General features: G+C 43.1%; 1 protein-coding gene across 3 annotated transcripts in view; it reads left to right on the forward strand.

The window, feature by feature from the left end:
- LOC145352597 (guanine nucleotide-binding protein G(I)/G(S)/G(O) subunit gamma-2) overlaps positions 1-24,638 on the forward strand; it is a 77,648-nt gene that overhangs the window by 34,310 nt on the left and 18,700 nt on the right. For all 3 annotated transcript variants that reach the window (XM_080202686.1, XM_080202684.1, XM_080202685.1), the window contains one exon: positions 17,343-17,434. The gene's annotated coding sequence lies outside the window, so the exon portion shown is untranslated. The remainder of the gene's footprint in view (positions 1-17,342; positions 17,435-24,638) is intronic.

Consider the following 24,638-nt stretch of genomic DNA (forward strand, 5'->3'; position numbering starts at 1 on the left):
GTGGTTAGCACTGCTGCCTCACAGCGCCAGGGACCTGGGTTCAATTCCAGCCTCCGGTACCTATCTGTGTGCGGTTTGCATGTTCTTCCCGTGTCTGCATGGGTTTCCTCTGAGTACTCTGGTTTCCTTCCACGCTCCAAAGATGTGTGGGTTAGGTTGATTGGCCATGATAAATTGCTCCTTAACGTTAGGGGGATTAGCAAGGTAAATGGGTGCGTTTACAGGGATAGAGCCTGGGTGGGATTGTTGTTGGTGCAGGCTCGATGGGCCAATGGCCTCTTTCTGCACTGTAGAGATTCCATGACATTAGAAGCAAGAATGTATATGATGAGATCACAATGCCAGTGTTGCACACTGAATTCTGACAGCTCTTTGAGCCACATTTTCAGTTGTAAATCAATAAATCTCATTTATTGAATGACGGTAATCCTCCCAGTTGATACATCGGCCATGCACAGGTAACTTGGTACAGCATAGGCCTTGGCAATTAGTGAAGATTGTGCACTGTGCAGAAATGAGTATCAGTGCTAAGAATAGCTGGTATCAGACAATAATTTGAGATATAAAAATTATTGCAGGGTCATTTTAAACACAATAAGACATGAGATTGAGATTAATTTCTTGTCACTTGGGCTCAGTAACATACAGTGCATTAATCAGTGTTGAGGAGTTGTAAGTCATCGAATCATTTATGGCACAGAAGATCATGAGTTCATGTCGGCTCAATTTCTGTTAGTGGTAGTCATGAAGATCCCTAATGGGGCCAGATTTTAATGAGTTGCAAAAACCTGTACGGTGTAGCTGATCATTCTTTTGTTCTTTATTTCTACTTAAATGACTGTCGCATGGAATGTTTTCCACATTTTGTAACCATTCAACATCAAATGTATAATATGAAGGTTATCACAGTTCAGAAGCTACTCCATTCAGCAACACGTGTATTGCCAGTTGTGGAATATCATCCCTTATAGTCAATGTTTCCATTTTCCCCCACCAGCCATAACCAGGACCTTATTGTAATTTTCACCTAAGTTTAGGCTGTGAACTCGCGTTCACTCGAAATGGGACAACTACAATTTATTTCTCGTAATATCCTCACACTCATCAGAATTCTTTTTTATGCCAGTCAGGGCCAGATAAAAATCTGGCCACCAATACACGTGCCAAAAATCCCTAGTAATCAGGACTCATTCCTAATGTACTTATGCATTGGGCAGTGTGTGAGACTGGCAGTACAGTTGGTGGGATGTGGCATTTGAAGACACATTGACTGAACTTGACAGCTCATTTGAGGTCTTGATGTCCAGCTTCTTGGGGCTTAAATCCTGGCTTTGGCCATCATAGCTATCAGTCCCCATTGCCTTTTTCTATTGTGTATTTGGAAGATCTTTTCTTCCCCCTTCCTCCCACATCCTTCACAAAGATCTGCAGTGTAACCTTGGAGCCTGCTCTTCCCCCACACCTCTTGTGCTACGCTTCACTCTCTTGGCCAGTCAGAGTCTCTTTGACCACAATCCTCAGCCACACAGCTCCAGCCACATTGCTCTTCTCCATTAAAAGTGCAGGCTTGTTTGGAGCAGTGCGAGATTACATTTTTTAAAGTGGTACTATCCACCCTGTGATGAAACAGCATGGGTCATGCTGGCTGGATATAAAGATTTTGGAAATGAATAGGCAACTCTAAGCTGGTGTGTTTGCCTATATTGCAATCAACAGGCGCAGGATAATCATGCATTGTGACAGCTGTGCAAAAGACCGTAAGATATAGGAGCAGAATTAGGCCAGTAGGCCCTTTGAGTCTGCTCTGCCATTCACTCATGGCTGATATGTTTCTCAACCTCATTCTCCCACTTCTCCCCATGACATTTGATCCTTTTACCAATCAAGAACCGATCTTTCTCTGTATTAAACACACTCCATGACCTGGCCTCCCCAGCCTTCTGTGGCAATGAATTCCACAGATTCACCACCCTCTGGCTGAAGAAATTCCTCCTCATCTCAGCTCTAGAGGGCCATCCTTTTACCCTGAGGCTGTACCCTCAGATCCTACTCTCTTTTATTAATGGAAATATCTTCCCCACATCCACTCAATCCAGGCCTTTCATTATTCTTAAGTTTCAATGAGATCCACCTCATCCTTCTAAGCAGACCCAGTGGGCCCAATTTTACCATTTTGATTCTAAGTGCTGGGTGGACTTGAAACTGGGAACGTTTCAGATCCGACTTTTAGATCCGTTCTCAGGTGCCCCCATGACCACTCTGCCTGGAAAAATATTAGCAATTCCAAATCACGCTGCAGAAGCCTGTTGGCGGGGCTTAACATGCCCAAAATCCTGCAGCTCTGATTAGTGCCTCCAACTGCACGTGCGCAGAAAAGAAATGATAGGATGCGGCTCCCTTGCCACATCGCTCAGAGGCCAGATAATGCCTGTCCCTGGCCCCCACAGACATTGCCCCACTCCCACAACATTACTGATCCTCTTATCCCCTCATCACTAATTCCAGGCCCTTCTCCCAGTTCCCTGTCGCTAATCACAGGCAGAATCACAGATGACCCCACCCCACCCCTCCTCCCCTCTCCCCCACCACCACCACCAATCTCCAGCAGAGAGCTGTTGGATGCTCGACACTTACATCCTCACTAACTGGAACGCCCAAGTCGGACTTTTATACAGCATGTCTGTTTCATGCCAATTCTGGATGGGCGAATACAGGGGTAAAGGGGAAGTGCTGGTAAGGGTGGGCGTGCAGCCCATTCAGTCAATCTAAATGCATGCAAATCCCTTTGAATGGCCATTGCCCCCATTTCAGCCACAGCCCCGATCATGACCATTTTCAGGGCCTTGGTAAAAGAGGAACTGGCATGGAGGCGGGCGCAGATCACGACACCCAACTTTAGGCGTGACTTGATGGTAAAATCAGGCCCAGAGTGATCAGATGCTCCTTTATACGTCAAATTTTTCATTCCAATTTAGTTCCTACTATAATTCTCATGCTATTTACAATTAAAGTCATTGTTCAGTCAAAATATCCCTTTGTATTTTTTGTAAAGTGGTTTCAGATGTGCATCAGCTTGAAAAGTGAGCGTATAGTTCAGACGTCAGATCCCCTAATATGATCCCAGTATGCACGAAAGCCAAGCTGTGGGAGAAACACTTCAAAAAGATTGTCTTGCCCTGCTTAATAGTTTTCACTGGCTTTTAAGATTAGTTAGTCAATCCCATGAATGTTTCAAAGTCTTGTGATAAATCAGGCTATATACTTAAACCAGCATTCCCTCAACATTAAAAAGGAGCTGCAAATATAGGGGAGGCGATGGCCTAGTGGTATTATTGCTCAACCATCAATCCAGAGCCGCACCTAATGTTCTGGGGACCCGGGTTCGAATCCTGTCACGGCAAATTCAGTAAAAATATCTGGAATTAAGAATCTACTGATGACTGTGAAGCCACTGTCAATTGTCTGAAAACCCCATCTGGTTCACTAATATCCTTTAGGGAAGGAAATCTGCCCTCCTTACCTAGTTTGGCCTACATGTGACTCCAGAGCCACAGCAATGTGGTTGACTCTCAACTGCCCTCGGGCAACTCGGGATAAGCAATAAATGCTGGCCAGCCAGCAATGTCCATATGCCATGAATAAATTAAAAAAATTAAATGAGAATTTGTGTGGGGATTGAAGCTGTGTTTTAACAGTCAGACCAAGATCCAATGAAAAGTAGTTTCCTGATGGTGTGTTGCAGATAGCCTCTTTCCAGACATTTTCCAAAACCACCTCTTTGCTTTCTGAAAGAATGAGTCCCAGATTGTGAACAATTGCTTACTCTGGAGGGAGCCACCCTTATTACAAATTCAAAAGCAAAATACCGATGCTGGATATCTGAAATAACAACAAAAAATGCTGGAAATATTCAACAGGTCTGTGACAAGAGAAATGGTTAACGTCTTGGGTCAATGATGGTCCTGATGAAAGGTCGTTGACAAGAAATGGTTCTGTTTCTTTCAGCGCAGTTGCTTCTACATTTGGAAATTGGCTAGAGACGATGCAATCCACAGGAATTAAACCTCTTAGAAAGGCAGAGTGAGGAATCTACTTTGGGTTTAAAGTGAGGTGACAGGACAGTGTGTTAATCAACTATGGTGTAAATTCTCCAAAACACTGAAATGTATCATAATTCCATTTTATTTGAAGCAAGTTTGGAATTTTAACTTAAAATGTGATCTGGACTGACAGGGCACTTGCATGTATTTACATTAGCTTGTTTTAATGCACCTCGGAAATTTTTCCAGCAACAGTTTGGCATACATATCAAGGGGATGACTCATTTTGCCAGACAATGCTTACCAGCAATCAGACCCTTTATTGATCTGACTTCATGAGCCCGAAATAAGACACTGATTTTGAAATAACACAATACCCTTCATATGTCGAGTTCGGGAATCTGCTGCATCATTGTCTTTATGACTTCAACAGAGTTCTGTTTTTGAATCTTGGGATTTACAATGTTACGACAGCGATTCCACCACTCCAAGGGTCACATATTTAAATGATTTCTCCAGCTAGCTATATGGCAAAATATGTGCTTTAACTGTTAATTTCCAAATGACCATTCAATGTCCAGGTTTCTTCAATAAACAACAAAATGATTATTATAAAAACAGACTTGTTTAGTGAAGGCAAAGGGTATTAACGTTGTACAAAATATGGAAATGTAATTACTTCTTCCACTTTTTTTCTCTGATGCACATACACACACTGTTTAAAAACAAATGGTTCAAGGTAGACACGGTGGTTAGCCGTGCTGCCTCACAGTGCCAGGGACATGGGTACAATTCCCGGCTTGGTTCATTGTCTGTGCAGAATCTGCACATTTTTCCTGTGTCTGCGTGGGTTTCCTCCGGGTGTTCCAGTTTCCTCCTGTAGTCCGAAAGACTTGCTGATTAGCTGCATTGCCATACTAAATTCTCCCTCAGTGTACCCGAACAGGCGACTACGGGATTTTCAGAGTAACTTCATTGCAGTGTTAATGTAAACCTACGTATAACATTAAATAAACTTTGATGGTGGAGTCCTTGAAATAGCATCTGGGTTATATGCTTGGTTTCTCAGCAAGGCTGCAGGAAACAATCGATGACACTTGCACTATTTTTCAGGCAGACTTTGAGGAAAGCTTGCAGTCAGCTGGTTTCAGAACATAAGAGTAACTTTGGAGCAACTTTCATTTGCTTTTTGCTTTCGACTGGATCAGGAGCTTCAGGAGCTGTTATCTCCTTTACCCACTTGATCCTACTTGTTTCAAACTAAGGAGTCTACCAGCTTTTAAATGCAGTTTTTCAAAGCTTGAGATTTTTTTCAAAGCCTTAAACCACCATATGACCCCTTCGTAAGCATTCCACCAGGGTCAAGAAGTTTACAGCTTCTTTTAAAACTGCTTAGTTGCCTTATCTCAAAGTGTTGTGTTTTCCAAGAACCACAGCGACCAGTCTCCTCCTTCAAGGATCAGCATCTTTTAAAAACACAGACTTAACCAGAATGTTCTCAGCACTTGAAGATGAAGCATTTTCTGTGATTAGAGCATTTATGACAACAGATTAATGTTGAGGAATTTAAGAAAGAACTTTGTCATTTTATACCATACACAATGATTCAAAGTTTACTCCATATTCATTTGCTTTTGCTTTTGCTGTATTGTATTGCTGAAAGATGATTCCATTAGCATTGGTAAAGCAGTGCTGCCATTTTGAATTGCATCTAAAACTTAAACGTTTGGACATTCATGCAGCTTGGCCTTTGACATCTAATGAAATCATATTTTTAGTCCAATAGGTAGGGAAGACAGCTTGAGTGTTGGAGGAACCAATCTGCTAGTGTGAGATAACTGACCACAATGACAAGGCTCTGAAGCTCATGCAGATAATTATTTCTGAACAATCTGTAAATTCCACTGGCTGCTAATGCAAATGCTCTCATTTTACAGACGCCTGGAAGAAATGTTTTACCATCAATATAGCAACAATATTTTAGTCAGCCTTTTTTTTGTTTAAAATGTCAGCTCGTGGCGGACTCACCTCTTGAATTCAAAGGCTGAAAATTTACTACCTCATCCACTCCAAAATTGGGGAGGGGGGGGATGGTTTCCAGAACGGAAATCTCTGTTGGCCTGGGGCGGGGAATCTAGGATCTTGCCCGAGCAAGACCATAAAATTCTGCCCATTCAGTTCAAGTCCCCTTCCAGCGTCTTGAGCACAAAGGTGCAAGCTGACACTGCACTGCAGCACTGTCAAAGGTGCCACCTTTTGGATGAGATGCTAAACAGAGCCCCCTCTGCACTTAAAAGATCTGGCACTATTTTGAAGAAGAGCAGGAGAGGTGTGTCCCTGTTGTCCTGGTGTATATTTACCCATTAGCCAACATCACAAAAAATAGATGATCTATTCATTGTTACCTTGTTGTTTGTGGGCACTTGCTCTCAGCAAATTGGCTGCCATGTTTCCACATTATGTATGTACACTTCCAAAACGCTCAACTGACTACAAACCACTTTGGGACTTTGTCATGTGTCTGACAGTCATGTAAGGCACTATATAAATGCAAGTCATTCTTTCAGCAGTTTCTGGTTTTGCCCATTATAAAAGCAAGTTCTGTAATGGATTGGAAAACAGACCCTTAACACAGCACCACTGCCTTTTAAATGTTAGAGTGGATGCTGATGATCGAATATGATGAATGGGATGGATAGGATAGAGGTGGAGAGGCTCTTCCCGCTCAGAAAGGACAGTAGGACTAGGGGGCACAGCCTCAAGATAAAGGGGGGGTGGTTTAGAACAGAGTTGAGGAGGAACTTCTTCACACAAAGGGTGGTGAATCTCTGGAATTCTCTGCCCGTTGAAGTGGTGGAAGCTGCCTCGCTCAATAATTTTAAGACGCGGGTTGGTAGGTTTTTGATAGGCAAGGGGATTAAGGGTTATGGGGAGAAAGCGGGAATGTGGAACTGAGCCACGACAGATCAGCCATGATCTTATTGAATGGCGGGGCAGGCTCGAAGGGCCAGATGACCTACTCCTGCTTCTATTTCTTATGAATAGGGTGACAGCTTTTTATTTAATCTCAAATGATGTTGGGCCTAAAAATGCTTTATTTTTCATTCATTCAATAACAGCTGGATTGGAAATCCCTTCTTGCCCTTAAATGAAACATTTCAATAAATAGGCTGGAATATCGCTAATGAAAAGCTCCGTTATTATAATAATGAGCTTACCTGTGTTTGCACACAGGGGAATCTTAAACTGATGTGGGTTGTCAGGAAAAACATTCTGTACTCATTGCATTAATTGTAGACAAACAATTCATTACATTTAGATGAATGAACCCATTTTGGTAACAGTCAACACTGCCATATGAGAAAAAGTATTGCTTAACTTGTAGCAGAAAGTAATCTTCATTAGTAATGATAAAAGGACCTGAATGTTTACTTGTAATGTTTGCCATTTCAAATGGTTCTGAAATTCAAAGTTGAAGTTGAGTAATTCATACAATGTTTTTGTTTCTGATTCCAGCATCTGCGGTATTTTGCCTTTTATTCTATTACTGGCCTTTTGCCCCCTGAGTTGTCGTGTATCTGCCAGTCTAAAGATTGAGGTGGGGTTGGGGAGAAGGCCCAGGAATGAAGTGTAAGGGAGGCAGCAACCTGAATACCCCTTTTTAGTTAAGTGGAAGAGTGGAATGCCAATAACTGTAGCTCCAATTCTCCATTCATTGACATTCCTTATCTTCCCTCTGGCGCTGACAGTTACAAAGTTATCTTGGCCACAGTTCAAACATTCAAGCTACCATAAATTATCCATGCCAAACTAAATTTCTAAATGAAATTCCATATTGCGTTCAAACAAAACCTAAGCATTTCTTCAGTGCCTGCCTGTTATGTGCCTTTGCATGTCCTGGCAGCTCCTACACAGTGACCACAGCTTGGTTGGTATATGGCTGATGAAGATGAGTGGTGGAGGACAGATGGCTGGACTGCTGTGACACCCCTCAAGTACCATTGAATACTGTTTTCCCCAAGCTGCCCCTGTGTGACTTCAGTCTGTGCTTCTGCTGCAGTGGAAGTTGAGACATTAGCCATCAGTTGCTGCATTGTGGCAGGGTCCAGGAGTGTCTTGATCACCACCACCACGCTAGAAAGTGTGGGTTCCAAGCTCTGTGCAGAACCCTGTGCCCGGTGATACCAGACCTTTCTATGCTGCTTGAATATTGATTGCAAACTCTGTGGTAGGCTTCCCAATCCACCAACCATTTCACTGTGCAAACTTCTTCTGTGGTCTTCCCCACCAAAAGCTTCATTTCAGTTCCCTGCAGCAGAACCCAAATGGCAATCTGCCCTCTGGCGAACTGACAAATGCAGTATCCATGTTCCCCATCCTAGCTACATGTTAAACATGCACTGAGTCTTACCAACTGACGCCATTGTTTAAATAGTGTGCAGTATCAGTGTCTAGTAGCTGCAAATGATGCTGTGTCTTCACTATTACTGTCTTCTTTCTCTTCCTCCCATGGCCCTGGCCAGGCTGCATTTCTTAGCTATCTGGAAGTAGAAAGACACAAAGGTACAGTTGTGGTGAAAGGGAGGGAAATGAATGCCTCCAGCTTAGTAAATCAGAAGAAATTGTGGGGTGAGGAGGATGTGAGATGTGAGAAAATGGATCAAATATGAGATATCCTCATCTTCAATTGATTCAATCCCATCACTGACCATAGGATCAGCAATTGCTGCTCCAGTAATAACCAGCATTGTCTCCTCCATGGGATTTGGAGCATGCAATGGGACCTTTTCCCCTTCAGTTAGTTCCTGCTGCCTGTGGTTCAGAGAAGGTAACATGTCAGTGAGAGTGGTGCTGTCTGTTTAGCTAATGTGGTTATCATTATTAAATAGACAGTGCTTGCAAGCTGAGAGATATAGGTGCAACTGTGCCAAGTGGGTGAGGGTGTGGTGAAGTATAGGAATGTAAGGCATGAATCCTAATTAATAGGTGAGCGATGGCTTTGTGATGAATGGTGCAGTGTCTGAGATTAGTGACGCAATTGAAAAAGAATACAGCATTTGAAGACCTAACCACTTGTGCAAAGTCATTGAACTTCTTGTAATGTTGCTTTAAGTTTCTCGAGACTGGATCCTGGCATGGATCTCTCTGGCTCTCTGCTCCCCTTGCCAATGAGTACGGTTCCTCCTGGCCCCCTGAGGAATCAGGATATTACTTTTCACCTCCAACTAAGAATGTACCCCTCCTTTCCTGCCCGTTAAGCAGTTTGCTTACAAAAGCAACCTACCCACTCCAGCCTGCTTGTTCATGCCAGCTGTATTATGGTGTGGACATGGCAATAATATAACAAGCTCAATTGCCTGGTAATTACCTATTTACATATGGTAGGGTGGACTGCTGATTTCAATGACTGCCCACGTACCATGTTATAGGGACCGGATGGAAGGCGGGCAAAAAGGTGGTGGATAAGCCAGCCACCTGTCGTACTTTACAAGCCCCCTCAATGAAAATATGCCCAAAGGGGGCCATAAAATCCAGCCCAAAAGTTAATGTTTAAATCCTCAACTCAAACTTCTGAAAGAATGAGACTCTACACGTACAAAATTAAGTTTCCTGGTTGTCTAGCTGTATTTGTCACTAATCATTTGCTCCTGAATGCTTCAGGCCTAATCATTCCTGTTTAACGGACAAGTGCTTGGGCGGCATGGTAGCAGCACTGGCTATGGCTATGGGCCATAATGGCTATGGGTGGCACAGTAGCATAGTGGTTAGCATTACTGCTTCACAGCGCCAGGGACCTGGGTTCAATTCCCGGCTTGGGTCACTGTCTGTGTGGAGTTTGCATATTCTCCTCGCGTCTGCGTGGGTTTCCTCCGGGTGCTCTGGTTTCCTCCCACAGTCCAAAGATGTGCAGGTTAGGTTGATTGGCCATGCTTAAAAACAATGCCCTCAGTGTCCTCAGATGTGTAGGTTAGAGGGGTTAGTGGGTAAATATGTAGGGATATGGGGGTATTTCCTGGGTGGGATTGTGGTTGGTGCAGACTCAATGGGCTGAATGGCCTCTCTATACTGTAGGGTTTCTATGATTTCTATGCTTAAGATTCACATCATTACAGTGATTTCAGTACCAAGCCAATAGATGATGACAGTTAGTTACTTTTTTGAGGGTACGGTATAGTATCTCTCTAATGGCAACTTCTAGATTAACATGTTTAACAGGTGGGATTTTCTGGCCACGCTCGCCCTGAAACCGGAAAATCCCACCCGACGTCAACAGATCTTTCCATGGTCCGCCCCTCCCCTGCTCTGATTCCCGTGGTGGGCGGAATGGGAAAATTTGCCCCCACACGTGTGGACACTGGAAGCTGCCATCAGATTTCTTCCAGTGTAGGGGTGATCATTGTTAGCTTCACTGTCACCGCAGTACCCAGGCTGTAACCCGCTGCTTTTGTGAGTTGCTTTCTGTGCTTTGACCTACCCCTGAATCACTCTTTCCACAATACTCCTGCTCACACTTTTAACGCTGATATCAATCAATTCTGTTGCTTTTCACTAAACAGGCAAGAAAGGACACAGCTTGTATCATGTAGCTGCAAAGAACTTATCAGCCTATTAAAAAGTTTGTCCAACAAAAACATTAAAATACCTTTACTTTCTGCAAAGATCATAAAGTTGTGCACTGGAACTCTGCACAAAAACAACTTAAATAGAGTCAATCCCACTTTAAATGGTGAAATATTTAAATAAATTGCAAAAGTTTTGATCTATTTTGTTGTACTTGCTTGTTGAAGCCGATCTGTTCAGTCCTTTTTGCCAATCAATGTGTTAAATCTTTTCATCAACGTTTTTGTCTAGGTGTGAAAATTAAGACATCAACGTTTCAGAGTCTTTTATGCCTCATTAGGTATAAGGACACAAACACTTTCTGGCAACCAATGTGATGATCACTTTTGTGTATCCTAGGTGTGGAAGTGTCTTACTCGTGCTAATATTCAAGTCATGATTAACTTGTTTGACGTAACTCATCTGTTTCAAAGGCCTGCCTGCTTTTTCATAAATGTGTTTTTAAAAATTTTACGTCTTTTTTAAAGAAATGATGTTGTGCTCTTTCTGTAATATGTATTTTGTAATGAAACGAATTTCATCGATGTACTGTTATCAATGACAGTTGTGCAACATTGTAGTTGCACTTCCGGTTTGCGTTCAATTGCCACCATTGTCAAATGCGTTGCATCAGTTAAAGTTCACACAAGGATAAAATGGTAAAATTCAAAAAAATGATCTGCCAAAATCATTGCCCTCTTAATCCATTTGGCACTGTAATAAAAAAAACCTATGCTATGGGGATGATCTTACCAAAAGAATTCCAAGTGCCAGATGAGCATAAAAAAGGGAGAGAATAGCACCAATTTTTTGGGAAGTTAAAAATCCAATCTTACCATACTCTTGAGGCAAGATCTGTTTCCCGCCAGCGATTTTCCAGCAGAGGATGCCATTGCGCATGCGTCATTGGCTAGCTTTGCTGTCCAATTATTTCAACCCACACTCCACCCCGCCCTCCACCCCAATATGGACCAGCCAATCGTCAGTCACAGAGAGTATAGCATTCTCACTCCACCTTCCTCCAGCTCCCCCACCATCTGATCTTAGTTCCAGAGTGTGCAACGTCCCCAAGCCCCCTTCAGGCTATGCCTCCTCCCAGTAGGCTCTGCCCCATGGCACTCTCCAATGCCTGGTAATCACTGCCAGGGTGCCCAATGGGTATTCCCAGGCTGGCAATGCTTTGAAATTGCATATTTTTTGGAAATTTTCAAAAAGATTTTTTTTGCTATTGTATCCTTAAATTCTTAGCACATTTTAGGTGCTACAGCAAAAAATCAATTTCCCAAAAAGAACAAGTAACTTAACAAAATTTATTGGCGTAGACATTCTGGATGAATGACTATGCATGCCATTTCACCAGGTTTCTGCCAAAGTAAGGTAGGCAATGAGTAGAACCGCCTCAAATTGCAAGCGATTGCAAACAAAATGCTGCACATGCTATGTGATCCCCAGTTTCTAGCTTTGAATAGATGAATTGTAATCATAGAATCTTACAACATAGTGCGCAGAATGGTCTCATTCTATGTATGCACTGGCTCCTTGAAAGACTTATGCAATTAGATGACACATTCCACCCTTTTCTTATAGGCCTACAATCTTTTTTAACTATATATTTATGGTGGTTGTCCTTTTTAGGGCAACACAGCAGAATAAAGGTTGCCTGGCCTGGGTGACCAATCAGGGCTCAATGAAGAATCATCTCTGGGGGCAGGAGTTCTCCTTGGCAAAGGTATTTTAGAATTAGCTGCATGTGTGACCCTGTGCTGCCCTCAAAAGGGACAATCATCGCAATATCCTATTACTTTTTACATGGTTATTATTGAACCTTCAAACTGCCCTTTCAGACTATGCATTCCAGATTGCAACAATTGGGGGGGAATATCTTCTCATCTATCCATTGATTCTTCTGCCAATTTTCTTAGTGTTTTCTGTCCTATTTTCGCCATCCTTCCCACTTTTAGGCAATTGTTAGATTATTAGTTTGATAAAATCTGTTGGAATCTGTTAGAAAATCCAGGCAACAAATGGTCATTACCAACTGGAAAATAATTAATAGCAAGGCAAGAACCAAAAAGGTTTGTTCGCTCAGAATTGAAATTTGAAATTGTAAAACGTCCTGCCCTCCCCTATGTTTAATATATAAATGTTGTTTTTTTGGGGGGAGAGATAAATCTTCCTGCTTTTATTTTCACTGCCATTGTCAGGCATCCCCAGATCTAAACATAGAAACTAGAAGCAGGAGTAGGCCAGTCGGCCCTTTTTAAGATGCTCTGCTGTTCACTTTGATGATAACTGATCATCAAATTCAATATCCTGATCCCACTCACCCAATCTACACCTCCCACCCCCCCATCCCCTCCCCTGATCCCTTTAGCCCCAGGAGTTATATCTTATTTCTTCTTGAAATCAGACAACATTTTGGTCTCAACTATATTCTGTGGTAGTGAATTTCACACATTCAGCACCGTCTAGGTGAAGAAATTTCTCCTCACTTCAGTTCTAAAAGTTTTACCCCTTATCCTCAAACTATAAAGAACTTTGTTCTTTATAACTCCTAGTTCTGGACTCCCCCCACCTTTGGGAACAATCTTTCTGAATCTACCCTGTCTAATCCTGTTAGAATTTTGTAAGTTTCTATGAGATCCCCTCTTTCTCTTCTAAACTCCAGTGAATGCAAACCCAACTGAATTAATCTCTCCTCATACGGCAGACCTGCCATCCCAGCAATCAGCTTGGTAAATCTTTGCTGCACTCCCTCCACAGCAAGGAATCTATTCGGAAACTGATGCTTTCTGAGGTGAATTAGATCATTGTACTATCAATGACATCTTTACGTGTTTGCCAACAGCGGAAGGTTTGCCAAACACCAGTCAATGATGATAATACTCTTTTGAGTATTCACTGTACAGTGGATTGATTGTGTAAATTTTATCTTATGGAAACTGTGTAGCAGTTTTGAGACTTGTCAGAGGAATAGAAAATCTTAACATACATGCTTTGTGAACTGCAGTTAGCTCATCGATTGTTTGTGCCTCTAATCTCAAAAGCAGCACACAGGCTTAGTCCAAAGCTTTCAGAAAGTTGCAAGAAAATCATCTCAGGCCTGTGTTGCTCTGCTTTATATATCATGTAAACAACACCCTTTAGTCGATATACAAATAGTCAGATGGCTTTCTACATTATTCAGCTTTTGTGCTTAATTTAATGTGTTGTTTTACAATGCCTGCCCCTTTTTTTCAGCATAGAAAGAACTGGTCTGTAGCTTGCAAAACATTCTGGTGGACAATTAGCCATTTCTACAGCTTTTTGCTGCATAATCTTTAGAAATCTTTGGAATGCTCCTTCCCACTACATCTGACTTTTGCCTGACATGCTGCCTCAGATCCAAAATAACCCAGTTCTTTAACATAAAGAACAGGCTGTCCTGTAGCTATGATTCTGAATATAAAGTAGGAGTTTAGTATACTTAATAACACTTGCTTTCTTGAACTTGTGTGGATTTTATTCATTGAGCAACACAATGAAATGAATTTGTGAATCTTTTATCCACCCACCCCTTCCCCAAGAAATCTAAGAAATGCATGTGGATTTAATTGTATAGCAGTTGTACTTGACATGCCTTTAGATGACTTGAGCCAGGAACTGCTGGATGGATTCCAAAGGCTCCGATTTCCCGTAGTTTTGAAGCACCTTAGGTCTGCCACTGTACTGGGGAAGTGGTGGTATTAAAGTTTATTTATTAGTGTCAAAAGTAGGCTTACATTAACACTGCAATAATATTATTGTGAAAATACACTAGTCGCCACACCCCGGTGCCTATTTGGGTACACAGAGAATTTAGCATGGCCGATGCATCTAACCAGCACGTGTTTCAGACTGTAGTGGGAAACCGGAGCACCTAGAGGAAACCCAAGCAGGCATGGGGAGAACGTGCAGACTCCACACAGACAGTCACCCAAGGCCGGAATCGAACCTGGGTCCCTGGCGCTGAGGCAGCAATGCTAACCACTGTGTGCAAACCGTCTGGACCTGTAATCCAGAGTAATGCTCTGGGGATCTGAGTGCAAATCCCACCATAGCAGATGGTGAAATTTGAATTCTATAAAAATTAATCTGCAATGAAAAGTCTTACGATGACCATTGTCATAAAGAACCTATCTGGTTCACTAATCTCCTTTTGGAGAAGGGAATCTGCTGTCCTTGCCTGGCCTGGCCCACATGTGACTGCAGATGTACAGCAATGTCATTGACTCATAACTGCCCTCTGAAATATACTCGGTTCAAGGGCAATTAGGGATGGGCAATAAACGCTGGCCCAGCCAGCAACGCCCACTGAACAAATTGGAAACAAAAACACAATTGCAACATTCAGATGGGTTGGTGTATTGGAATGATTCTCATTTTGTATTTATCTCATGTCTATGACGGTTGCTAAGAGACTCATTGAATTCAGCAACTCCTGCAGGTCTGATGATGGTTAATGTAGGATACGTCTTGATTATGTGTAACAGCAAGTGGGTTGCTACCCTGTGATGTGGCCAAGGCGACACTAACTAATTACAGTTATAGTGCGCCAACCAGATGCCCATGGGTGCCATTTTGGAACATCTGCGTAAATATTTACTAGAATGCTTCAAGTCACACCACTGAATACTTGCCAAAGTGTTTGACTCATTTTAAGTTACTGGTAAATAAAGCTCTTTTTAAAACAAATATTCCAAAGGCTTGCCTGTAGTTAAAGGAAGTGGCTGGTCTTGTTAAAATGCCCTCCTTGATAGAAATTAAAAGCACAGCTTACACACTTGCCTTTGCTTTGGTAAGTAATATTCATTTTGCAGAGAAGAAGGTTGAGTCATTCTACCACGTGTACAGGAAGTAGATCAACAGCTGAGCAACTTTTGAGACTCTAATCCTTGTTCAAAAGTCCAGAGTCGCCATATTTGGGAATTTTGGAGAAGGTGTACTTCCTGGAAACAGGCTCACTCTGGAAACATTGCTGCAAAGTTACCATTTCTATAGAAGGGTCATTTAGACCTGAAAAGTTAACTCTTGTTTCGTAGAATCATTGCACACTACAGTGTAGAAGGAGGCCATTTGGCCCATTGAGCCTGCACCGATAACAACCCCACCCAGGCCCTATCCCTGTAACCCAACAAATGTACCCTGTTGATCCCCCTGATACTAAGGGGCAATTAAGCATGGCCAATCAATGTAAGCTGCATATCTTTGGACTGTAGGAGGAAACCTACGTAAACTCCACACAGTCACCCAAGGCTGAAATTGAACTCTGGTTCCTGGAGCTGAGAGGCAGCAGTGCTAACCACTGTGCCACTCCACCTTGACACAGAGGCTGCCAGGTCTACTGAGTTTATCCAGCATTTTCTGTTTTTACTTTAGTCAAGTTATCTTGTTCATTGCCATAAGCATTACAGTATCTGCTGCATCGTTGGTTTGCAAAATGTAAAGTTGCTACATTATTGGTGCTAAAAAAAAAGTAAGTGCAAAAGTTCCAGACATGGTGTAACGTTATGCCAATGTTCATGTACTTGTCACATCCAAAACTGATGATACTGCACACTAACCGTCTGCCAATTAGAGGTACTGGTTCAAATAAAAAGTGTTTTCCAAAGGCAGTTTTTGTGGTTGAGGATGAAGAGGAACTCGAATAATGTATCTTGTGGTGCACATATCACACAAAAGTACAAAAGTGATACAATACTGCATTCTTGGTTGCCAATCACTTTTTTCTGAAGGAAAGAAACATTTAAAAATAGAATTTATAAAGCACTATAAAACCAATTTTACAAGTTTATTTTGTTAGAGTTACAAGTAGATTTACATTAACACTGTAATGAAGTTACTGTGAAAATCCCCTAGTCGCCACACTCTGGCACCTGTTCAGGTACACTGAGGGAGAATTTAGCATGGCCAGTGCACCTAACTAGCGTGTCTTTTGGACTGTGGGAAGAAACCAGAGCACCTGGAGGAAACCCACACAGACACAGGGAGAACATGTAGATTCCGCACACTCAGTCACCCAAGCTGGAATCGAACCCAAGTCCCTGGCGCTGTGAGGCAGCAGTGCTAGCCACTGTGCCACAGTGTCGCCCTTGTGATGGATTTGGGAATTTTACAGGCTTTGGGGCCTAGGCCCAGCGTGTATTTATAATATATAAAATGAAAAATAAAAAGGCCATTTATTTAAAATGGCAGCTAGGGCACCCAAATCGAATGTAATCAGTTTTTAGGTCCTTCCGGATTTTGGTATGCCGGACAAGAGATCCGGTACCTGTATTTTATAGATGTGACATGTACACCATCTAACCTGATCTGAAGGGAGATGGTATCAGCTGTTTTATTGATGCATTGGTCTTGCCAATACAACCTACATGTTTCAAATTAAAAAATATGTTTTGACCAAAAAAAATGGCCTCATCTGAAATGGTGCAAAGGTTACTCTGGCTGGTCCTATGTAACTTCTAATTAAATTTTAAAATGATACTGCATGAATGGTGGGTGCAGCAAGGGAGGGGAAATGGAACTGTAAGAGAATATGAGCATATTTGAAACAGACTAAAAGAGTTTGAAAACGATTGCCAAATTTAGTTCAGTACTTCTTTTTGTTTCCTGTTTGCAACTGAGCATTATTTTCATACTGCTTAAATTCCATGCAACAATTGGCCTCTTGTTTATTTGCTTTAGGTTTATTGAACTAGCTGCTGGAAGAAGAGGAAACTAACAAGGGATTGTAAAGAAACCGAAGCCCTCCGAGAGGACATAACACCAACATTTAGGTACAACTTTTTTCTTTTGAATATGGAAAGTGTTACAGATATTTAGTTCTGTGGCAAGAATAAGCTGTGGTTTGGAGGGGTTGTAAGCAGAAGGCTTGAAATGATCCTCCATCTGTAGAACTGATTGCGCTGTGACAGTAGGGTGTACTTTCTGAGCTGTGACATTTGTACAAGGCCTGCATAACAGAGTTAGGTATTTACCAGAAATTAACCGATTTGCAGACGCTAAAGTTTCCCAAATTTTGCATGGGATCTTCAGTGTCGAGCACTATTCTCTGCCCAGTTCTCGAGTGAATGTCTGAGCTACAGGTTTTTTTCAAAAACAAGATGGCCCGCTGGTGAAAAAAATGTTAGTCATGAATGAAGCTGCGCTGTGAACCTTCAGTTCACTTCAGATTCAGTCAAGCATGTCGCAAATCAGTCTCACCAGTCTGGATGTGGCTGACTAAATTTATACTTCAGATTGATTTCACTTGACTGCGCTCGTCTTGAGTCTCATTTTAAATGGAGTTGAATTTGTTCTGATGTGAATTTGATTAGCATTGATTGCTGAAAATATTGAATTTAACTTTAGAAAAGTTTTACTATGTATACTTCATTTACTGGCAGAATTTGTTTGCGATGCAACATTTTTACATGTAGCTGAGCTCAGGGGATCATAAAGGGCTTTTGACTCATAGTAACGAGTTGAATATGAAACAAGCAAAACAGTACTGGGAGGAGGCTGACATAGAGCTTTCACAATTACACAAGTCAGCAGGAAATCCCTTTGCTTTAAACTTTCAAAAACACTGCAGGGTACTTACAAAACAGATGAAGAGGCCAAAACGAAAAGATGACAACTTTTATGTCAAATAAATATATCATTGTGAAGATTTAGCAAGATAATGCATATAGTCAGGATCTGCTAGCACTGTTGGAAGCATGGTGCAGCATGAAGAAACACTCGAGAGATTGCTGGAGTTTCATTTGAATCCCTTTTATGTGCTTGGTCCTCAGACTCAGCTGGACTGGCCTCTGACAGCCTGGTGTCTTTTGGGACAATAAGTAGTTGGTGTTTCCCTTTGCCATTTAAAGTTAGACAAGGATATCAGGAAGAGCAGAGAGTGCTTTGCTAGTACTTTGTCTCCACCTTGTCTCATGCTACGTAGTTTCAGATACCAAGTTAAATTGATGTCACGGTGCGCCAAAGTTACGTCTAACGATAGAAATAGTTTTAAGTGTCAGCCTTAGAATTCAGCCTGCTGCATTGCAAGTGCTGGCATAAGATCTAAACCAGTCTTCACTTTCCTGGATCACTGAGTTGCGAGCAGCTATTATTTATTGGAGGCCTCACGCTTCAATGATTATGTGGATCCAATGAATAAATAGCTCCAGATCTAGATGTTTGGGAGTCATTTCCTTAAATAGAGCCCGAAGGCTTGGGCTATGATTTTCCTATGTACAGTTCAGGATAATTGATAGGAGGGGGTCCCTGCCTCCTTTTTTTTCCTGTCTTCTATCCCAGAACTAGTTGCAGAAAGTGTTATAGAGGAAATCCTTAATATACAAAATGTGCCCAAGTGACATCAAGCAAACTTAAATATCTAACATATACCCACAAGAATGAAATATCCTCACTGAGGTTTTCCTGGCTCCAAAATGATCAATTCCTGCTGTTGAATTCCCATTCACTCCTTGACAGCCCCTTGCTTAGTCAGTGGGTGAATTTTCTTGCAACCATGCAAAGGCCTCTGGTGGGATTTGGGGGCGAGCACGGCTGGAAAATCCTGCCAGATGTGTTTGTTAGGAGTCCACCTCTAGGGCCTGAACTTTGCGTCGGATTGGGTATGCTCACCCGATGGGCCTGGAACCAGGCGTGAAGCCTGATTCCGACGATGATTGGTCCCGGAACACAATTTCATACTTTCCGGCCAATTACCTTGCAGCTAACACGAGACGCTCGCTGGAAAAGACTCAGTGCTGCCGGGGAGAGCAGGAAAGGGACTGGTGCTGAGAAAAGGGAGGGCGTGTATGGGCACTGAGTTCATTCAGGAAGATAATTGCTGTGGAGCTGTCTCGGGAAACTGCAGACCTGTTTAAAAACAAAAATTCTGATGGAGAAATGCTGTTAAAAGCATCTAGGCAGCACATTTCTAACACAATCCTCAGTCACCAAAAACCGTTTTAAATTTTATTTTAGCCCTAACATTCCATCCTATCCCGAATCAAGGCTGTAGATGAAACATGAAGGCCGCCTGGCCAATGAATTCCCCCCACCTCCACCTGTAACCATAAAAGTAGACAGGCCACATTAAATTGCTTTCAACTTGCCATCTAATGGGCTAGATTGCCTGTTTGATTGTTGACTCTTGTGCACGCTGCTGACTGAATTATCGCATGGCAACGCAGTGATGTCAAGCTGCGTACTCAATGTCACCTTTCACATTTTCCTGTGCTTCCAGCTCGAGTACCCACCCGCCCGAGCAACACAAAATTCTGGCCAGGAACCCGAGTTCTTCCCGCAGGGTTCCACTTCATCTCTGCCTTCCATCTCTGTCTCCCCACCCCAAGTCCAAAGCACTGCAATAATCCTCCTGGTTTTCTCAAGATGTGATTAGTTACTATAATTAGACTCTTCGTATTACGCAGACCTCTCACTTAGCAACAGAGCAATGCATTGTGCGTGATGTGCAATACACTTCCCATCCTTTGAAAAATAACATGACAATTAAGGATTTGCAACAGAATGGGTGGTCTGCTGACAATTCCTCTCTGAAGAGGAAGGGAACGAAGCTTTAGGCGTGAGGAGAAACGAAAGGCTCTTTGCAGAGGAGTAGAAAAGGCCGGAGAACACTTGACAGGGATTTTAAAATAATGAGGATCCACAGCATAAGTAGGGAAATGCTATTTCCTCTGACCAGGGAGGCAGCACCTGCAGGATCCAAAAGTAACACAATCGCCACAAAAATAGGAGGATTTGGAGAAATGTTTTTGAGCAGGATGTGTTGGTGCTTGGAATGGAGTGGTGGGGGGCAAAATACATAATACCCTTTAAAAAAGGGAAGAAAATAACTACTTGCAAAAGAAAAAAAACATGAAAGTACACGAGGAAGGAGAAGAGAAATGGGACAGAACAGATAATAGATTCAAAGATAAGAGAACTGAAAGATCTTCTGTACTGTACAATTCCATCGAACAGCTTCTCCTGTTTGCAGGTTAGGTTGATTGGCCATGCTAAATTGATCCTTAGTGTTAGGGGATTAACAGAGCAAAAATGTGGGATTACTGGGATGGGGCCTGGATGGGTCAGTGTAGGCTGGGTGGGCCGAATGGATTGGACTGTAGGGATTCTATGATTCTAAGATTTGTGTAACGTTTTTTTAGCGGCCTATAGGTTACTGGTTGGCTCATGATTTTTTTAAAATCTACTTGCTGAAAGCCTTGAGTGTTTCACTGAGAAATGATCAGGTTTTCTTCAGCACCTGCACAATAAACAGGAAAACCTCAACATCCTGTTCTGGGTAGTTTGTCAGTACCAGCAGTTTTATGGCGACGCTGTCAGTTTCCATTTAGAGTTTAAGTTAAAGTAGTGTTTAATCTCTGCACTTAAGTTTTTTTTAAAAAAATTAACGTCTGCCCCTCAGTTTCGAAAGGCACAGTGGCTAGCACTGCTGCCTCTCAGTGCCAGGGACCCAGGTTCAATTCCGGCCTCGGGTCTGTGTGGAGTTTGCACATTCTCCCCGTGTCTGTGTGGGTTTCCTCCAGGTGCTCCGGTTTCCTCTCACACTCCAAAGATGTGCGGATTAGATTGATTGGCCATATAAAATTGCCCCTTATTGTCAGGGGCACTTGCAAGGTAAATACATGGTGTTGCGGGATAGGGCCTGGGTCGGATTGTTGTTGGTGCAAGTTCGATGGACCAAATGGGCTACTTCTGCACTGTAGGGATTCTATGAACTTCCTGTGCTTCTTTCTTTCGGTAAGTTTGATCAAAGGTTTAACAGTGGAAGAAGCTATTCTGATCATGCCATAGTATTTCTAAATGATGCAGTAATTATCTACAGCGAATGCAGTACTTTTTATTGTGGGGACAGAATCTTTCATGCATTTTAAGTGCAGAAGCTTAGGAATGAAATATTTCTCCTTTTTGCTCACACTCAGATGATCTTTAGTAGTGGATTGGAGAGTGAAAATAAATCTCCTCTGCTCACCAAAAATGATGAGTGCAGATCTCTTACTGATCGATCTGCTTTGAGTGTGACAATCCTCACCAAATGGTTACCCTGTTGGAGAGGATTGTGCAAACAACAACTTGCATTTATATAGCATCATTAATGTTGTAACATGTTTCAAAGTGACTCACAGGGGCGTTATCAGATAAAATTGTCACTGAGCCGCAAAAGGAGATATGAGGCCAAAGTTAGGAAGTTTACTGAAGGAAAGACGGCAAGGTAGAAAGGCCAAGAGGTTTGGGAAGGGAATTCTAGAACTTAGGCCCTTGGCATAGTCACCAATGGGAACACCCACCACCTGGATGTTCCTGTCCAAGCCGTTCACCACCCTGACTTGGAACTACATCGCTGTTCCTTCATCGCTGGGTCAAAAATCCTGATACTCCCTTCCTCACAGCATTTTAGGTGTACCTGCAAAACAAGGACTACAGTCGTTCAGGAGTGGCTCACCACCACCTTCTCATGGTGGAATTAGCAATGAACGCTAGCCTTGCCAGCGACGTCCATATTCCATAAATCAGTCAAAAAAAAAATGCTCAGGAGGTCAGAGTTAGAGGAGCACAGAGATCTCAAAGGTCATGGAGGGATTTGAAAACCAGGAGGAGAATTTTAAAATTGTGGTGTTGCTGAACCAGGAGCCAGGCTGTTGTGGGAATGGAATTTTGGCAGCAGGATTTTGATGGCCTCAGGTTTACAGAGGGTAGAATGTGGAAGCCTGACATTTGGTTGCTTTGGAATAGTCAAATCTAGAAGTGACAAAAGCACAGATGAATGTTCAAGCAACAGACGAGCTGAGGCAGCTGCAGAATCAGGCGATGTTACGTAGGGTGGAAAAAGGCAGTTTTTGTGATGGCATCGATATGTGGTCAGAAACATGAACACAACATCAAGATTGTGAACATTGTGGTTCAGCCTCAAAGTGGCCAGAGAGAGAGGGTTGGTGTCAATGGCTAGGGAACAGAGTTTAGAGTGGGACTGAACACAGTGGGCTGAATTTTCTGTGCCCCCAGTGGGCATGATGTGGGGGTGGGTGGGAGGGAGGGCAGCAGGTAAAGTAGAATGAGTGCCCATCCCACCACCTGCCCACCAGGCTGGAATTCTCCCAAAAAAATAAAAAAAAGAATTCATATGAGAACTGGAGTAATTCACACTTTTTTTCAGTGAGAGTTCAGAGAAGAATCTCCCACATTCTGTAAATATCATTAAAATCCAAGGGATGGGGCCTATCCCCACTGGAGACGCTGAAATCAGCATGCTGAGTGGGCCACTGCACATGCACCTATCTGTTGGTGTCAATCTGCACGTTGTAGTGGCCCTGCTCTAAGAACCTACCGATCACTGGCCGATCCCCTCCCAGCCCATCCCGATTTCCAGCCTCCTCCCACCTCCACCCCACCCCGGCATACTCCTGCCCACCCAGCACATCCCGATCGCTGGCCTCCCTCCTTCCTCCACCAATCCTGACTGCAAAGTGGCAGCAGGACCCTTTCACCCCCGCCGATCACCCTCTAGGCCCCACCCCCTTGGCACTTCGCCTGCCAGGGGGCACAGGCTGACACTGTCAGGTTGCCAATGCCCAGGAGGCACCCTCTGCTGCCCAAACCTCTGGAGGGCCCTGATTGCCGCTCCTGCCCCCTTCCTTTCACTCCAGCAGGGGGGGTTGGAAGATGCTAGTGGCCATGGAGACTTCAGTCCTGGGCCCGCTAATTATATTGAAATTATATTCAAATGACCATTTAAATAGCCTTTGCGCCTCCCTGCAGGTTTCCAGCGCAGATCTGCTGGAAATCCAGCACTCGGAAATGCTAGTGGGGCACAAATGCGCATGCAAGTCCTGCCAATCAGCCGTGCGAGAATCCCCACGCTCTCTGCACTAAAATATGAGTAAGAAGTCTCACAACACCAGGTTAGAGTCTAACCAGTTTATTTGATAGTAATCTTACAAGCTTTCGGAAATGGTGTTCCTTCGTCAGGCGCGTGGAAGGTTCTGATCAGAGAAAGGCATATAAAGTCCTCAGGAACTGCACTTTTCAATGGGCAGAGTTACATTTTAGATATTTTCTCTTAAGGCTTCTTGTGAGAGCTTTTTTTGACGGTTCATTGAATATTATCCTGTCCTTAACCCAGGGGTGTGGGAAGCATACTCTCTGAGACAGATGGGGTTTGTGGTCTTGAAGAGAGGAAGATTGGGAGAAATTGGAGAGGAATAAGGGATGAGAGGGGGCTCGGAATGCTGAGACTCCACAGGAAGAGGAAAGAGCAGTGCCAAATCCCAATGGTCAGGGGAAGCCTGGAAACCCTCCAAGGCGGAGGTGACATGATGCAGCACCAAGAGTATATAGGCAGAGATTCAGCTACATGCCACTGAGCGAGACTCAGTGAAAAGGACAACTGATACTTCGTTTTGAGAGATGGGTGATCTCGTCACTGGGAGGCCATCCGATGCTTGTCACCATGAAGGAGATAGTGGTGCGGAAACTTTTCACCACAGCTTCTTTTCGGGCAGCCAATGAAGGCCTGCCTGGGAATAACACAGCTTGCTGCATATCATTACATCAAAGTGTTCACTTACGCAATGTTCCAGAAGGCTGGCAATTACATCACCTTCACACAGTCACCTCAGGTCACTGTCTGTGTGGAGTCTGTACGTTCTCCTCATGTCTGCATGGGTTTCCTCCTAGTGCTCTGGTTTCCTCCAGCACTCCAAAGATGTGCAAGTTAGGTTGATTAGCCATGCTAAATTGCCCCTAAGTGTCAAGAGGATTAGCAGGGTAAATATGTGGGATTATGGGGATAGAGCCTGCGTGGGATTGTTGAGGATGCTTGCCCAATGGGCCGAATGGCCTCCTTCTGCACTGTAGGGATTCTATGTCAATATGCCAAAGACTTAAGTGGAGTCTCTCGCCATAGCCACATTGGGTTGTGTAAAATATTGTCACTCCATCTCGCCGTTGCAAGTACTGAAGCCCTTACATCCACATTTTCTCTAT

The sequence above is a fragment of the Carcharhinus amblyrhynchos genome, chromosome 14 (assembly GCF_965287045.1).
Source record: "Carcharhinus amblyrhynchos chromosome 14, sCarAmb.v2.hapA, whole genome shotgun sequence".
In the NCBI taxonomy this organism is placed as follows: domain Eukaryota; kingdom Metazoa; phylum Chordata; class Chondrichthyes; order Carcharhiniformes; family Carcharhinidae; genus Carcharhinus; species Carcharhinus amblyrhynchos.